This window comes from Macaca thibetana, chromosome 9, assembly GCF_024542745.1.
Source record: "Macaca thibetana thibetana isolate TM-01 chromosome 9, ASM2454274v1, whole genome shotgun sequence".
Taxonomy (NCBI): Eukaryota; Metazoa; Chordata; class Mammalia; order Primates; family Cercopithecidae; genus Macaca; species Macaca thibetana.
This window is the reverse complement of record NC_065586.1, coordinates 39103876-39120382: the sequence shown is the minus strand read 5'-3', so window position 1 is coordinate 39120382 and position 16507 is coordinate 39103876.

The following is a 16507-nucleotide window of genomic DNA, read 5'->3' as shown; positions in this document are numbered from 1 at the left end:
TGGGGAACCGAAGTGGGGGCAGGGAAAGAGTATCAGGGGGCTCAGAGAAAGAGGGAAGATTGTTCTTCTTCTGGCCTGAGGAAGAAGATGTCGCGAGCAAGACCTAGGCCAACAAACATTGGGCACAGAGGTCTGGGCGGGAGCGCAAGTCCCAAAAGGCCTGAAAGTAGGGTACCTTGGACCATTTGCCTAGTCTCTTGCAGAAGTTGGTCAGGTCTGTGAGGATGTTAAAGTCTAGAGTGTCCTCTGCAGGCCACTGAGACTGATTATCTAATTTATACTGCGGCCATGCCACTGTGCAGAAGAAAATAAGACGCTTTCGTTTTAGGTCTTGGCTGAGACCTAAAGTCTGGAAATTAGCCAAGAGGCACCCCAGAGGGTATTTTCAGTCTGGTTTGGACTGGGCAGCCCCCATGATCCTGAGGCAGGCAGTCCGGAGGCAACGGGAGCGTCCTCCCACTGCCAAGCGGAGTGCGGGGTATGGCGGCTTCCAGGGAGGTTGGACATCTCCTAGTTCCTGGTGCTGAGGTCACAATTGACAGATGGGGGAAGCCCTGACGTGGCCACGTTTTCAGGCAGGGACTCCCGGAGCCTGCAGGATGGGGGAAAACTTACCCAGCAGTGATCAAATTGAGTCTTGGATTTGTTGAAAGGGCTCCTGGCTCGGAGAGGAGGTCCTGGCTTGGGGAGAGGAGAGCCTGCCCGAACCAGCAGGGGTCCGGGTAGGGGTCTCCTCCCAGGTTTCGGCACCAATGTAATGTAATGGGGACCCGAGCAAGAAGACACGAGGCACATGAGAACAGAGGTAGCCTTTATTGGGCTCACGGGCGAGGTTCACCGGTCCTCTAGGAGGAGGGCCAAGGAAGTCACACGTGGGGCAGGTATCAGGGGCCTTTTATAGGGCGAGGTAGGCAGAGTCTGTAGGTTTCGGTTTCCTGAGGTAGGTTTCTATTTCTGACGAATGATGTGTCCAGGAGTTTGTGCAGAGCACAGGGTTTTTGGCCGGCATGGGCTTTTTTCACACACTGAAAGTCTTAGCAGGAAGTAAAGGGTGGGAAGTCCTAACAAAGGACCTGCCATATCGGGTGATACCGCCATGTTGGGTCTACGTTCCTAACTAACACCCAGCACTTTGGATCACCTGAGGTCAGGAGTTTGAGCCCAGCCTGACTAACATGGTGAAACCCCATCTCTACTAAAAATACAAAATTAGCCGGGTATGGTGGCACATGCCTGTAATCCCAGCTACTTGGGAGGCTGAGGCAGGTTAATTGCTTGAACCTGGGAGGCGGAGGCTGTGGCGAGCCAAGATCATGCCATTGCACTCCAGCCTGGACAAAAAGAGTGAAACTGCATCTCAAAAATAAATAAATAAATAAATAAATAAATAAAGTCATAGTAATTAAAATATGTTTAGCATAGTATCGATGAATAACTGATTGCAGCAGAACTCAGAAAAGATGATGGTAAATGGAAAATAGTGATATGTACATATGTATTAAGTATTTAGAAACAGGGTCCTGCTCTGTCACACACATTGGAGTGCAGTGGTGCGATCACAGCTCACTGTAAACTTGAACACGTGGACTCAAGCAACCTGCCACCTCAATCTCACAAACAGCTGGGATGACAGATGCACATCACCCCACACAGCTGATTTTCTTTTATTCTTTTCAGAGATGGGGTCTCATTATGTTGCTGAGGTTGGTTTCCAACTCCTGGCTTCAAGCAATCCTCCTAAAGCACTGGGATTTGAGGTGTGAGTCACACATGCCCAGCTATATATTGGTAGTTATTGGCTTCACGAAGAAGCCACAGCAGAGTTATGGTGTGGGTCTTTGAGCTGAAGAATCAACAGCTCAAACACTGCTTGAGCCTGTTCACCATCATGCTTCTCTTGCTTTCCTACATTTCCACACATTTTTTTCTCTTATTGAAAATGCATTCCAGTCACCAAGTAATTGGAACATAAACACCTCCAGTTATGAAAATCTTAGGATAAGCTCTCAGTGGTTCAACTTAATCAAAAACTCATCAATGAAATCTTCAATGTGAGACTAAGAGGGTGAAGTCCTGTGACTGGCCCATCTGGATTAAGCACCAGCAGTAGAAAACTGTGAAAAATAAAACTAGCCGGGCGAGGTGGCAGGCGCCTGTAGTCCCAGCTACTCGGGAGGCTGAGGCAGGAGAATGGCGTAAACCCGGGAGGCGGAGCTTGCAGTGAGCTGAGATCCGGCCACTGCACTCCAGCCTGGGCGACAGAGCAAGACTCCGTCTCAAAAAAAAAAAAAAAAAAAAAAAAAGCACAAAAAAAGCAAAAAAGAAAACTGTGAAAAGTAATGCAGAGCCTACAAATGCAATAGCCACTCCAAAGGATAATTTTGCATACAATAAAAAAGAAATTTCAATTCCATGAAATAATAGTGAATGAATTTAACATGAAAGATCAACTGGCTATTCATTTAGAAGAAAACAAAGTCAGCTTCTTAGTTCACACCATATTTAATCAAGTAATAACAGACAGGGCTCAAGAGAGTATTCTATTTTTTTAAAAAAGAGAGAGTATTCTATTTAAATTAAACACAGTTGTTTCATATGTTTTAAACAGAAGGAAAACCTGAAAAAAAAAAAGCAAATTCTAAAAAGAATCTCAGCCAGGCATGGTGGCTTATGCCTGTAATCCCAGCACTTTGAGAGGCTGAAGCAGGTGGATTACCTGAGGTCAGGAGTTCAAGACCAGCCTAGTCAACATGGTGAAAACCCTTCTCTACTAAAACTACAAAAATTAGCTGGGTGTGGTGGTGTGTGCCTATAGTTCCAACTATTTGGGAGGCTGAGACAGGAGAATCACTTGAACCTGGGAGGTGGAGGTTGCAATGAGCTGAGATCACACCACTGCACTCCAACCTGGGCAACTAAGTGAGACTCCATCTCAAATAAATAAATAAAATAAAATAAAATATAATAAATAAAAAGAATCTCATATTAGCAAAGAAGAAGAAACTTCTTTCGTATAATGGAATGACCACCAATTTTATTTCTAATATTTAAATTCTGAACTTACATGCCTTTATTTCTAATAACAGAAAAACACCATGTCAGACTGTTCAGTATCTGTGAGATAGGAAATATTATCTTCACTCTGAAGATGAGATAACCGAGGTATAGAAAGATTAAACCACCACATAGGTCACACAAATAATAATTGGCAGAGACAGAATAGCTTGTCTGGGAAAACTGTACTGTGGCGCGTACTCCTAGGAAGGAAAATATGGCATTCCATCACAATACATACAAATGCAGAATGTTCTTGGTTTATATCCAATCTTGGCTTCAGACAAATCGAAATAGGCACATCATTTAAACATATCACAAGTATAAAGTAGGAGTACTTTCTTCAAATAATATGCTTTTAATCTGCACAGTGTAATAAGTATTAGTGTCCAAAGCCACTTTTGAAAATTAACTCAGATATGTGTTATAAACAATTATGTGCCTGATATTTGCGTATTTAAGTAAATTCTGGTTTTATTAAACATTGTTTGGCTTATCTGCCGAAAGGAGAGTTCTGTAACAATGTCTGTACACATTAATATACAATAAGAAAGAGAAGATAACACATATGACAGGTGGTACTTTGTATGTTCAAATGTTTCTTTTTTTTTTTTTTTTTTTTTTTTTTTTTTGAGACAGAGTTTCACTCTTGTTGCCTTGGCTGGAGTGCAGTGTCATGATCTCAGCTCACCATAACATCTACCTCCTGCGTTCAAGTGATTGTCCTGCCTCAGCCTTCCAAGTAGCTGGGATTACAAGCATGCGTCATCACGCCCAGCTAATTTTTGTATTTTTAGTAGAGACAGGATTTCACCATGTTGGCCAGGTTGGTCTCAAACTACCAACCTCAGGTGATCCACCCACCTTGGCCTCCCAAAATGCTGGGATTACAGGCAGAAGCCACCGTGCCCGGCCAAAAATGTACTTTAAAAGAAACATTTGAGGCCGGGCATAGTGGCTCATGCCTGTAACCCCAGCATTTTGGGAGGCCAAGATGGGCGGATCACCTGAGGTTGGGAGTTTGAGACCAGCCTGACCAACATGGAGAAACCCCGTCTCTTCTAAAAATACAAATTTAGCCAGGCACGGTGGCTCGTACCTTTAATCCCAGCTACTCAGGAGCCTGAGGCAGGAGAATCGCTTGAATCCAGGAGGTGGAAGTTGTGGTGAGCTGAGATCGTGCCACTGCATTCCAGCCTGGGCAACGAGAGCAAAACTCCATCTCAAACAAACAACAACAACAACAAACAATTTCCAAAAACATTAAATGGTTGTTTAAAAAAAAATTCACCAAGTAAGGTTTCACTAGAAAGAAGGTTGATGGAAATCATTTTGCCATTCCAGAAGTAAATTACTTCATTTTTATTTTTATTATTGACACAGAGTCTCCCTCTGTTGGTCAAGCTGGAGTGTAGCTGCGTGATCTTGGTGATCTCAGCGCACTGCAACCTCCGCCTCCCAGGTTCAAGCAGTTCTCCTGCCTCAGCCTCCCGAGTAGCTGGGATTACAGGTGGGCACCACCACACCTGACTATTAGTAGAGACGGGGTTTTGCCATGTTGGCCAGGCTGGTCTCAAATTCCTGAAATCAGGTGATCCACCCACCTTGGCCTCCTAAAGTGCTGGGATTACAGGCGTGAGCCACCACGCCTGGCCAGCTACTTTATTTCTTTTCTTTTCTTTTTTTTTGAGACAGAATCTCACTCTGTCACCCAGGCTGGAATGCAATAGTACGATCTTGGCTCCCTGCAACCTCTGCCTCCTGGGTTCAAGTGATTCTCCTGCCTCAACTTCCTGAGTAGCTGGGACTACAAGTGCGTGCCACCATGCCCAGCTAATTTTTGTATTTTTATTAGAGACGGGATTTCACCGTGTTGGTCAGCCTGGTCTCGAACTCCTGACCTTGTGATCTGCCTGCCTCGGCCACCCAAAGGGCTGTGATTACAGGCATGAGCCACTGTGCCTGGCCTACTTTATTTCTTTATCTTGCCTGAATGTACCAGCAGATCCTCCAGAACAACATAGAACAGATGTGGTGTGAGTGGAAATCCTTCCCTTGTTCCCAATCTTGGAGAGATTTTTGTATTTTTAGTAGAGACAGGGTTTCATCATGTTGGCCAGACTAGTCTCAAACTCCTGACCTCAGGTAATCCACCCACCTCAGCCTCCCAAAGTGCTGGGATTACAGGCATGAGCCACGGCACCCAGCCCCTTGCTTAATTTGAATGTCTGTAGAATCTGTACTTTTTTTTTTTTTTTTTTTTTTGAGACAGAGTCTGGCTCTGTCACCCAGGCTGGAGTGCAATGGCATGATCTTGGCTCAGTGCAACCTCTGCCTCCTGGGTTCAAGCAATTCTCCTGCCTCAGCTTCCTGAGCAGCTGGGATTACAGGTGCGAGCCACCACCCCCAGCTAATTTGTGTATTTTTAGTAGAGACGGTTTCACTGTGTTTTTCAGGCTGGTCTTGAACTCCTGACCTCATGATCCACCTGCCTTGACCTTCCAAAGTGTTAGGATTACAGGTGTGAGCCACCCTGCCTGGCCGATGTAACCACTCTTATTCCTGATATTAGTCGTTTGTTTGTTCCCTCTCTTCCTAATCGCTCTTGCTGGAGGCTTGTCAATTTTATTTCTCTTCTCAAAGAGCCAGCTTTTCAGTTCATTTATTTTCTCTATTTTTTTTTTCTGTTTCATTGATTTCCACTCTGATGCTTATTATTTCCTTTCTCCTGCTTACTTTTAGCTATTTTTGCTCTTAAGTGTTTCTGGCTTCTTAAGGTGGGAAGCTGAGGTCATTCAATAGAGACTTCTTTTTTTGAATGTTTAGTGCTATAAATTTTCTTCCAAGTGCAGTTTTAACGGCATCCCACAAATTTTGATGTGTTTTTATTTTCATTCAGTTCAAATTACCTTCTAATTTCCCCCCCCCCCACTTTGATTTTCAATTTGACCCACGCGTTATTTTTTATTTTCTGAGACAGAATCTTGCTCTGTCACCCAGGCTGGAGTGCGGTGGCATGATCTCAGCTCACTGCAACCTCCGCCCCCTGGGTTTAAGCAATTCTCCTGTCTCAGCCTCCTGAGTAGCTGGGACTACAGGCGCATGCCACCACACCCAGCTAATTTTTTGTATTTTAGCAGAGATGGGGTTTCACCATGTTGGCCAGGCTGGTGTCAAACTCCTGACCTCCTGATTTGCCCACCTCAGCCTCCCAAAGTGCTGGGATTACAGGTGTGAACCACTGCGCCCAGCCTGACCCATGGGTTATTTAGAAGTATGTTACTTAAGTTGGGTGCAGTGGGTCATGCCTCTAATCCCAGCATTTGAGAGGCCAAAGCAGGAGAATCGCTTGAGTCCAGGAGTTTGAGACCAGACTGGGCAACACGGTGAGACCCACTTTCTACAAAAAAATAAGAAAAACAGCTGGAGGCATGGTGGCACATGCCAACAGTCCTAGCTACTAGGGAGACTGAGGCCGGAAGATCCCAGGGTGGATGCTGCAGTGAGCTATGATCACACTACTGCACTCCTATCTAGGCAACAATAAAGAAAAGAAAGAAGAATAAGGAGAAGGAAAATGAGGAAGAAGGAGAAGAAGAAAGAAGAAAGAGAAGGAGGAGGCGAAGGAGGAGGGAGAGAAGGAGGAGGAGAGAAGAGGAAAAGGAAGAGGAGGAGAAAGAAGAAGAAATGAGTTTGGTATTTAGTTTCCAAATATTTGATTATTATCCAAATATAATTAGGTATTAATTTATAATTTAATTCCATTATGGCCGAAGAATGTATTTTGAATGACTTGAATTATTTTAAATTTATTAGAAATCTTTTAAGGCCCAAATTATAGTCATTTTTGGTAAATATTCCATGTGGACTTGAAAAGAATGTATACTTTGTTGTTGGAAAATGGAATTTTTTTTCTTTTCTTTTTTTTTTAGACCGAGTTTCACTCTTGTTACCCAGGCTGGAGTACAATGACATGACCTTGGCCCACCACAACCTCTGTCTCCTGGCTTCAAGTAGTTCTCCTGCCTTAGCCTCCTGAGTAGCTGGGATTACAGGCATGCACCACCATGCGTGGCTAATTTTTTATTTTTAGTAGAGATGGGGTTTCTCCATGTTGGACAGGCTTGTCTCGAAGTTCCAACCTCAGGTGATCCACTCACCTCAGCCTCCCAAAGTGCTGGGATTACAGGCGTGAGCCACCACGCTCAGCCAGGAAAATGGAATATTTTATAAATGTTAGGTCAATAACCTAACATGGTTGATAGTGTTGTTTAGGTTTTTGACATCCTTGTTGGTTTTCTATTCCACCAAATATTGAGAAGGAGTATGAGATCTCAAACTATAATTGCAGATTGTAGTTTATCAAGTTTCTTGTTTCTCCCAACTAGGGTTTTCATAAAATCTATAAAATTTCTGACCATTAATGTTTCAAATAAAAATTTTATCGTCCTCTTCTCCACCCTTTTCTCCTTGTGGATTTCAATTACATATATGTCAGACAGCTTAAAGTTGTCCCACAGCTCACTGATGCTTCTTTCTTATTTTTTATATTTTCTTATTGTTTCATTTTGAAGTTTCTACTCCTATCTTAAAATGCACCAATCTTCTCTTCAGTTTCTAATCTGCTATTAATCCCATTCAGTGTATTTTTCATCACCGGCATTGTAGGTTCCATCTCTACATGTTTGGTTTGATTTTTTAATATCTTCCATGTCAGCTGTGCATGGTGGCTTATGCTTGTAATCCCAGCACTTTGGGAGGCTGAGGTGGGTGGATCACTAGGTCAGGAGTTCAAGACCTGCCTGGCAAACATGGTGGAAACCCCATCTCTACTGAAAATACAAAAATTAGCTGGGCATGGTGGCATGTGCCTGTAATCCCAGCTACTCGGGAGGCTGAGGCAAGAGAATCGCTTGAACCCAGGAGGCAGAGGCTGCAGTGAGCTGAGATTGTGCCACTGCACTACAGCCTGGGTGACAGAGCAAGACTCTGTCTCAAAAAAAAAAAAAGAAGAAAAGAAAAAAGAAAAAAAATCTTCCATGTCTCTGCTTGTCTCTGAACATTTAGAGCACAGTTATGGAAACTTGTTTAATGTCCTTGTCTGCTAAATCTGACATGTGTATCAGTTCTGGGTCAGTTTTGCACAGTTGGTTTTTCTCCTCATAGTGAGTTGTTATTTTTCTGTTTCTTTGCAAACCTGCTGATCTGCCTTTTTTTTTTTTTTTTTTTTTTTTTTTTTTTTTTGAGACAGAGTCTCACTCTGTTGCCCAGGCTGGAGTGCGATTGTGTGATCTCAACGTACTGCAACCTCCAACTCCTTGGTTCAAGCAGTTCTCCTGCCTCAGCCTCCCGAGTTGCTGAGACTACAGGTGCCCACCATCATGCCCAGCTAATTTTTGTATTTTTAGTAGAGACAGGGTTTCACCATGCTGGCCAGGCTGGTCTCGACCTCCTAACCTCAGGTGATCCGCCCACCTTGGTCTCCCAAAGTGCTGGGATTACAGGCATGAGCCACTCCTGGCCAAGCCTGCTAATCTTTGAATGAGATTAGCAGATATTACAAATTTTATGATGCTTTTAGCCCCATAAAATGTTTTCGTATTTCTCTAAATATTCTTGAGGCCCCTTCTGGGGTGTAGTTAACTGATAGTGTTGGCTCTTGCTTTTAACATTTGTAGTATTTATTCTAGGGCTCATTATTCTTTGTTGCTGAGATGAGACCATTCTGAGTACTCTACCCAATGCTCATGAATCATGATTTTCTCACCCTGGCTGGTGACAGCAGGCACTTTTCCCAGCATCACTGGGCTCTATTCTCTTCAATCTTTTTGGATGATTCCCCAGCCTCAGGTGATTTCCTCATACGCATGTTCCACACAGCACTCTGCTGAGTTATCAAGGGGACCTTCTGAAGATCACCAGAGCTGTCTCTCTGTGCAGCTCTCTTCCTTGGTAATATGTCCTACAAACTCTAGCTGCCTTGGTCTCTCTGGACTCTCAGCTGTGTCTCCTCAATTCAAGGAGTCTACAATGCTCAGCATGGGATACCCCTCCTTGTGCTACAGCCTGCAAACTCTTTTAAGGCAGTAAGCTGTGGCAAATGTAGAGCTTACTTATTTCAAGTTTCATGGGTCGCTGTGCTCACTGCCTGATATCCAGTGACTTGAAATCATTGTTTCATATATTTTATCTGGTTTCTTTGGTTGTTTTAGGCAGGAGGGTAAATTCAGTCCCTCTACTCTACTCTACTCTACTCTGGCCAGAAATGGCTTTTGTTTTGGTTTGTTTGTTTGTTTACACAGAGTCTCCCTCTATTGCCCAGGCTGGCGTGCAGTGGTGTGATCTTGGCTCATTGCAACCTCTGCCTCCTGGGTTCAAGGGATTCTGCCACCTCAGCCTCCTGAGTAGCTGGGACTACAGACATGGGCCGCCACACCTGTGTTGCAGGAAGTCAGGCATCCCAAACAGAGGGACCAGCTGGAGCCGTGGCAGAGGAATATAAATTGTGAAGATTTAATGGACATTTACCAGTTCCCGAATAATACTTTCATAATTTCTTTCTCCTGTCTTACTTTAATCTCTTAATCCTGTTATCTTCATAAGCTGAGGATGTATGTCACCTCAGGACCACTCTTGTGTTAACCATACAAATTGATTGTAAAACATGTGTGTTTGAACAATATGAAATCAGTGCACCTTGAAAAAGAACAGAATAACAGCGATTTTCAGGGAACAAGGGAAGACAACCATAAGGTCTGACTGCCTGCAGGGTCAGGCCAAATGGAGCCACATTTTTCTTCTTGCAGAGAGCCTATAAATGGATGTGCAAGTAGGGAAGATATCGCTAAATTATTTTCCTAGCAAGGATTAATACTCTGGGAAAGGAATGCATTCCTTGGGGGAGGTCTATAAACGGCCTCTCTGGGAGTGTCTGTCTTACGCGGTTGAGATAAGGACTGAAATATGACCTGGTCTCCTGCAGTACCCTCAGGCTTACTAGGGTGGGGATAAAACCCCACCCTGGTAAATTTGAGGAGAGACTGGTTCTCTGCTCTCGAACCCTGTTTTCTGTTGTTTAAGATGTTTGTCAAGACAATATGTGCACCTCTAAACATAGACCCTTACCAGTAGTTCTGCTTTTGCCCATTGCCTTGTGATCTTGTTTTTGCCCTTTGCTTTGTGATCTTTGCTTTTGTCTTTTACCTTGTGATCTTTGTTGGACCCTTATTAGGAGTTTCTGATTTTGCCCTTAGAAGCATGTGATCTTTGTTTAGCTTTTTGCCATTTGAAGCATGTGATCTTTGTGACTCACTCCCTGTTCTCGCATCCACTCCCCTTTTGAAATCCTTAAAAAAACTTGCTGGCTTTAAGACTCAGGTGGGCATCATGGTCCTACTGATATGTGATGTGACCCCCAGAGGCCCAGCTGTAAAATTCCTCTCTTTGTACGCTTTCTCTTTACTTCTCAGCAGGCCGACACTTATGGAAAATAGAAAGAACCCACGTTGAAATATTGGGGGTGGGTTCCCGTGACACACCCGGATGGCTTTTGTATTTTTTGTACAGATGGGGTTGTACCATGTTGGCCAGGCTGGTCTCAAACTCTTGACCTCAAGTGATCACCAGCCTCAGCCTCCCAAAGTACTGGGATTACAGGCATGAGTCACCATGCTGGGCCCAGAAACAGTTTTTGAATTGGATGTTGAATCAGAAAAACAATTATCTATAAAAGTCTTAATTGAAGGCTGGGCATGGTGGCTCAGGCTTGTAATCTCAGCACTTTGGGAGGATGAGGTGGGCAGATCACGAGGTCAAGAGACCGAGATCATCCTGGATAACATGGTGAAACCCCGTCTCTACTTGAAAAAAAACACAAAAATTACCCGGGCATGGTGGTGCATGCCTGTAGTCCCATCTACTCGGGAGGTTGAGGTAGGACAATTGCTTGAACCCCGGAAGGGCAAATTATAGTGAGCTGAGATCACACCACAGCACTCCAGTCTGGGTGGCAGAGTAAGACTCTGTCTCAAGAAAAAAAAAAAAAAAAAAAAAAAAGACTTAATTGAGACAATCAGTGAAATTTGAACATGGACTGTACATTATAGATTAGATATTATATCTTTGTTAAATTTTTCTGATTTTGAGCACCATACCATGGTTATCTAAGAATTTTATCCTTGCTGATAGGAAATATACAGTTAAGAACTTAGGAGTAAAGTGGAATGATTCCTACAACTGACTCTCAGATGATTACAAAAAATGAATACATAATATACACAAAGAGCAAAAATTATGAAGCAAATGTGCCAAAATATTAATGATGGAAATATCTTGGTGAAGGACATATGATAATTCAATTTTTTTTTTTTTTTTTTTTTTTTTTTTTTTCTGAGGTGGAGTTTCAGTCTGTCACCCAGGCTGGAGTACAATGGCATGATCTTGGCTCACTGTAAGCCCCGCCTCCCAGGTTCAAGCAATCCTCCTGCCTCAGCCTCCTGAGTAGCTGAGATTACAGGTGTGCACCACCACACCCAGCTAATTTTTCTATTTTTAGTAGAGACGGGGTTTCACTATGTTGGCCAGGCTGGTATCAAACTCCTGACCTCATGATCCACCTGCCTTGGCCTCTCAAAGTGCTGGGATTACAGGTGTGTGTGAGCAACCATGCCCAGCCTATATGAGAATTCTTTATCTTACTTTTGTAATTTAGTTGTAAGTTAAAGATTACTTCAGGTCAGGCACAGTGGCTCACGTCTGTAATCCCAGTACTTTGGGAGGTGGAAGCGGACGGATCATCTGAAGTGAGGATTTCAAGACCAGTCTGGCCAACATGGTGAAACCCCAACTCTACTAAAAATAGAAAACATTAGCTGGGTATGGTGGCAAACACCTGTAATCCCAGCTACTTGGGAAGCTGAGGCACAACAATAGCTTGAACCTGGGAGATGGAGGTTGCAGTGAGCCGAGATTGCACCACTGCACTTCAGTCTGGGAGATAGAGTGAGATTCTGTCTAAAAAAAATTTAAAAATAAGATTATCTCAAAATAAATGAGTAAAAGAAATTGCAATAATAAATTGCAAAACTGGTCTTTACTGTTAGAAGTGAGGATGGGGGCTGGGCACGGTGGCTCACGCCTGTAATCTCAGCATTTTCGAAGGCTGAGGTGGGTGGATCATCTGAGGTCAGGAGTTCCAGACCAGCCTGGCCAACATGGTGAAACCCTGTCTCTTCTAAAAATACAAAAATTTAGCCAGGCATGGTGGCGCATGCCTGTAATCCCAGCTACTCAGGAGGCTGAAGCAGGAGAATTGCTTGAACCAAGGAAGCAGAGGTTGCAGTGAGCTGAGATCATGCCATTGCACTCCAGTCTGGGCAACAAGAGAGAAACTCTGTCTCAAAAAAAAACCCAGAAATCAGGATGGGGCTACTTTTGAGAAGCAGAGTAATAATAGAGAATGGGTCCTTCAGGGAGACTTCAGGCACTGGTAATATTGTCTTTGAACTCTTTGGTGTTTACATGGTTGTGTTCACCTGTCTTCGTCATTCACTTATCAATTATACAGTGATACACATGCCATTGCATACTTTTGTATTTTTTTAAACTTCAATAAAAAAATTTTAAGTAAAATTAAATTATTCAGATATAACCCTTAAGGACTGCTTTCTTTCTGTGTCTTCTTTCCTGAATCCCTACTGAAGTCCTCAGGTCAGGGTGATAGTCTCCTAGGTGGTTCTCTTCTTCATTTCAAAAGAACGGTTTTATTCCTTATGCTGTGGAGAAACCGAACGTAAAAATTCACCTTGTGTGAAGCCTTCACCAGTGACCTCAAATTGCTACTTCTCTTGGAACTTACTGACTTCTAAAAATTAAGGGTGGACTTTCAGTAAATTTGAAATGAAACTTTTAACATATGGCACACCAAATATCCATGACACCAAATCCCAGGAGCCCCACAGGGATAGTTTATAGTCACCCTCAGGAGAAAGAGACCTCAAGACCAAATTAGAAAGGAAAGAAAAAAATGGTTATATATATATAACAAACAAAAGTGTGGAGAGATATATATATTTCTTTTGTTTTCAATGAAAAGTTTAATATATACTAAGTTCTCATGTATATTTGGATCTTTCTGTGCTTTTTCAAAACTAGCATCAAACTTAAATTACTTTTTATTTCATTTATTTATTTTTTGAGACTGAGACTCCCTCTGTTGCCAGGCTAGAGTGCAGTGGCATGATCTCAGCCCACTGTAACCTCTGCCTCCCAGATTCAAGGGATTCTCCTGCCTCAGCCTCCCGAGTAGCTGGGACTGCAGACACGCACCACCACGCCCAGCTAATTTTTGTATTTTTAGTAGAGGCAGGGTTTCACCATGTTGGCCAGGCTGGTCTCTGTCTTAATTTAATTTAATGTAACTTAATTTAGGAGAGCTAAGTAATTAAACATGAGGCCAAAGTACATAAGAAAACGGCAGCCCTTTATTGCAAATATGCACACACTCTTGGGTGAGGTTCTCCAGTCCACAAATGCGGGGGCCGAAGAAGTCACGCTGGCTCCTGCAGGCAGCGGAATTTTACGCATTGGTACTGGAAGGGGGAGGGCAGTGGGCAGGATAAGGGTGTGATAGGGGCGTCTCCATAGGCGTGGCCGAGTAAGTTTCGATCTCTTCGGATTGACGTCCCGCGACGCCTGCTCAGTTGATCTGCATTTTCCCGCGCGTGGGTAAGTTGGTGATGAAGAACCTGGAAGCAACGGGGGGGGGGTGCCTTCTTGTTTACCTTCCTCCATCTTGTCCCTTCTCCCTCACCCAAACAGTCTCCATCTCTTGACCTCGTGATCCACCCACCTCGGCCTCCCAAAGTCCTGGGATTACAGGTGTGAGCTACCACACCCAGCCTTCAATTACTTTTTAAATTTGCATTTTCAGAAAAAGTTCTGTCAATGAAAAAAGTCAACTCTGTAAAATATTTAAAGAGATTTATTCTGAGCCAAATGTGAGTGACCATGGCCCGTGACACAGCCCTCAGGAGGTCCTGAGAACATGCGCCCAAGGTGGTTGGGGGTGCAGCTTGGTTTTATACATTGTAGGAAAGCATGAGACATCAATCAAATACATTTAAGGAATACATTGGTTTGTTCAAGAAAAGCGGGACAACTTGAAGGGTGGGGGTGTTTCCAGGCTACAGGTAAATTTAACCATTTTCTAGTTGACAATTGGTTGAGTTTTTGTCTAAGGATCTGGGATCAATAGAAAGGAAATGTTCAGGTTAAGATAAAAGATTGTGGAGACCAAGGTTCCTTTGAAATCTCATAGTGGCTGTCCTTAGAAACAAGAGATGACAAATGTTTTCTATTCTGACCCTTAAAAAGGTGCTAGACGCTCAGTCAATCTATTCAGAATTGGAAGGGCCTGGAAGGAAAAGGTCTAGCTATGTTAATAGAGATTATTTAGAGATGCGAATTTCCCCCCACAAAGGTCAGCTTGCAAGGCCATTTCAAAATGTGACAAAGAAACATGTTTTTGGGGTAAAATATTTTTATTTTCTTCCTTGTCTCGTAATGTTTTGCCAGAGTCAGGTTGGGAAGTAAGTCACATTATATAGGGTTAAATAAAACCCATCTGATGTGAATTTATGGTTTGTAGGGCATAACTCCTCAGATCCCTTAGATAGAAATTTGGGTAAGATAAAAATATCAGAGTTTAGTCCTCAGTTCCTTGCTATTCCCTGCGGTTGTTTCCTGAGGAAGTTAAAAATTAGTTTATCAAGTAAGATAAAACTAAGCTCCCCATTAAGATTTTTTATTTAAATTTTGATTGAAATTGTGTAAAATTTTATAGTTTTCTGTAAGGGTAAATATAAATATAAAAATTTGGGCCGGGCATGGTGACTCAGGCCTGTAATCCCAGCACTTTGGTAGGCCGAGGTGGGTGGATCATGAAGTCAGGACTTCAAGACCAGCTTGGAAAAGATGGTGAAATCCCGTCTCTACTGAAAATACAAAAAAAAAAATTAGCCAGGCATGGTGGTGGGCGCCTGTAGTCCCAGCTACTCAGCAGGCTGAGGCAGAGAATTGCTTGAACCTGGGAGGCGGAGGAGCTTGCAGTGAGCCGAGATCAAGCCACTGCATCCAAGCCTGGAGGACAGAGCCAGACTCTGTCTCAAAGAAACAAACAAACTGAATTTTCCTTCTTTCAAAAAGGCCCCTTTCCTCCTCTCTTTTCTTACAGCATTTCCTTAAGAAAACTTGTAATTGTAAATCCCTTCTCTGTCCCTGTGAGATTTAGCAAGACTTTTTAAAAAGTAAATAAGCTTCTTGCTAGTTTAACAACCCAGGAAGGTCTTTCTTAATGGCCTTGGGTCATGTCTCTGAAATGTAAGCATCAAGGAAGATTGCACCCCATCTCCCTGCCTCTGTGGTAAACTCCTAGGCTTCTGGCTACCTGCTGTTAACTACCTGCCTGTCATAGAGACACCAGAAACTTTACTTTTCATTTGCATAACAGCAATTAACTAACACTGACGGCTACCCTAATTATCAGGTGAATTTCAGATGAATTATGCATAGCAAATGGTGTCATACAGTCGTCTTGAGGACAAGTTATCTTTTACCTTGAGAAAATGGAATGCGTTGTACCAGACCTGCTAATATAAAAAATGATAGTTCTTCTTGTCTTCATAAAATCATTAGTGGGTTGCCTGTGACGCACATTGCAGTCTGGTTTAATGTCTATTCAATAATGTAACTGTTTTGTTCTTTTCTCCATCTGTGGAGATAATTTTCTGGGTTGGCAAGAGGCTTTATTTTAAATTATTTCCTCAATACCTCCCAACCAGAAAAGTGGGGTGTGTGTGTGTGTGTGTGTGTGTGTGTATTATGTGTGCATATTTTGTATATGTATATACATTTGTGTTTATACACATGACAATATATGGTTTTTTCCCTAGATGATTCTACTTGTTTTAATGTAATAAAGTTATTGACCAGGAAATACATAATTTGTTTTACATATACAGCCAAGTCCTCTCTCTGTATCAGTAGGTGATTAGTTCCAGGACCTCCCTGGATTACTCAAATCCAGGGATGTTCAAGTCTCTGGTAGAAAATAACCTGGTATTTGCATAACTTACACACCTCCTCCAGTATACTTTAAATTATGTGTAGATTAATTGTAAACCTAACACAATGCAAATACTATGTAAAGTTGTATTGTATTGTTTAGGGTATAACGACAAGGGGAAAAGTTTGTACATCCTCAGTAAGATTGAATTTTTAAGTATTTTCATTCCGAGCTTAGTTGAATCCATAGATAAGGACCCCCGGGATAAGGAGGGATGGTTATATATATTCCTTAGTGAAATGATAGTCATGATACTCTATACCATTAGGTTAAAATTTGTGTAAATTCATGAGGATGTACACCTAACACTAAGCAATTTTGCTTTTGGGA